General features: G+C 35.8%; 1 long non-coding RNA gene across 1 annotated transcript; it reads right to left on the bottom strand.

Annotated features, from left to right (window-relative positions):
- Positions 1–127: 127 nt before the first annotated feature.
- LOC109591838 (uncharacterized) lies at positions 128–1193 on the bottom strand. The gene is made up of 3 exons (XR_002190033.1): positions 288–1193; positions 187–246; positions 128–138 (listed from the first exon to the last, which is right to left on the bottom strand). It is a non-coding gene; the product is annotated as an uncharacterized LOC109591838 (long non-coding RNA).
- Positions 1194–2010: the final 817 nt, after the last annotated feature.

Here is a 2010-nt window from a genome sequence, read left to right as displayed (position 1 = left end):
TTTGTTCATGCAGTTTATACCCCTTTGATAATTCCTCATAAACCCAGGTCTCTACTTTCGTATCATAGAGATTTTGTAGGCAAGATGTGGTAAACTTTAATTGGAAGGTGTCAGTCGTTTTATTTTCCAGTCATGTATCTGCTCAATTAATTTATTTAGCTTGATTGTGTATCTACATGTGCCTACTTTTTACTCAAAATATCGTGTATCCTACTCATGTTTAAGTAATAAATGGTTCAAAATAGCCTAAAAATAGTATAACATTTAATGTAGTCCACTGTACTCACATAACATCCAGTGATTTAGCCCTAGTGTATACAGCCAACGAGATTTCTCTTAAAGAGTCAGATTAAGATGATTTTCTTTAACAAAACATGTCAGATAGTCCACGCGGGGCTGCCATCTTGAAAAGCATCGATCTGATCCAGTACTGATATACAGCCTGGACCAGTGCTGATGAACAGACATTACTGTATCAGCTATGACTACATCGGAACTGAAATAGATACTGGTCCAGGCCAGAGCAACAGGCTCGATTCAGCAGTGATGGCCGTCGATGCTGGACCGTTATAGAATCAAACCTGGTCCAGGCCTGATACCCATCATTCACGGATCATGCATGGTAACTCTTGGGTGTGTAGAGATGGTCTCATTAATAAGTCCAATTATTTTCATTTTCGTTTGCAACTTGATGTGTTCTTTTGTTACAGTCTACTTCTCCTTGTCTTATGTCATATTGATATTTCAATCATCATGAAATTTGGATGCAGTCTGGAGTGGGTCTGGAGTTACTTTTTGTCTTTGTAGCTGCAATTCAATTCAATGCATTGGATTCATTATCACGTAATCAACCATGACCTACATGACTAGAGTACCTGAAAACTTAGCACAGGCAAATACAGCAGCATGCCTAGTCTATTAGTGTATAAGTGTAGTAGTATCTTTCATCATTAAAATTATTTAAATGACTGAAAATTAATTTTTACTAGTTTTTAGTTAGCACCATAATATCAGTATTGATTCTTGATGCATGACATTGCTAGATCTAGTCTAATTTAATCAATAATGAGAATTATAGCTTTCCTCTCTTTTATAATTAAGATATATTTTAGCAGTATAATATGTGACCATAATTGACAAAAGGTACCTTATGGCGGGTAGTGAAATTTGTCTTTCTAGCCTAAGAAATCCAACTTCCTGAGCCCCAGTTATCATAAAATTACTCCACAGGATGCAAAAAGTTACCATGAAACTTTTAGAAACAATGATTGTCTATCAAAGCACTCACAGGTTGATATTTTCCATTATAACTATCAATTTTAAAATCCGCCATAAGGGCCCTTTTGTCAATTATGGTCACATATTATTACAAACACCTCACACCCTTTTTTCCATACATAAGCAATACAGGAGGAAAACCACCAGAAAGGTGCATCTTTACACTAATTTGCAGCATTTCATCCATAATCTGTGAGACGATAGATCTTTAACATATTGCATTACTTTATTGTTGCTTCTCTCTCTCTCTCTCTCTCTCTCTCTTGTTATGTACTGAATTATATAAACTTACATGTACATATCCACATAATGAGTACTTCACCCTAAAAGTAATACTAATGCACCCCAAAACATGCAACAGTATCACCTAGCAATAACCCTCATAAGCTCAATAAATAATTTATAATGATTTAATTCAATGAATAAATAAGTGACCACATGGGGAGAAAATGGTAGCCCAAACTAGTGTAAGCATAGTCAGGCGTGGCCTGACCCTTGCGAAAACGGAGGGTCAGGAACCTCGTGTATACCAGTCTTGTTTTCAACTACTATGGCTTCGGGTGGAGCTGCAACTGCTGTAGCAGCCTATGTCATCATAATGAATAATAATTAATACCTAATCATTTTGTTTGATAATAAAAACAAAAACAATTATAATTAAAAATAAAGAAGCAATGACGACTTGTAAGACTGTCAGCTGTAGAAGCAACATCACTTCCCAGGCTAATAATG

This window comes from Amphimedon queenslandica, unplaced genomic scaffold (genome assembly GCF_000090795.2).
Source record: "Amphimedon queenslandica unplaced genomic scaffold, v1.1 AMPQUscaffold_7094_Cont20951, whole genome shotgun sequence".
Classification (NCBI taxonomy): domain Eukaryota; kingdom Metazoa; phylum Porifera; class Demospongiae; order Haplosclerida; family Niphatidae; genus Amphimedon; species Amphimedon queenslandica.
This window is presented reverse-complemented; position numbering and strand designations above follow the sequence as displayed.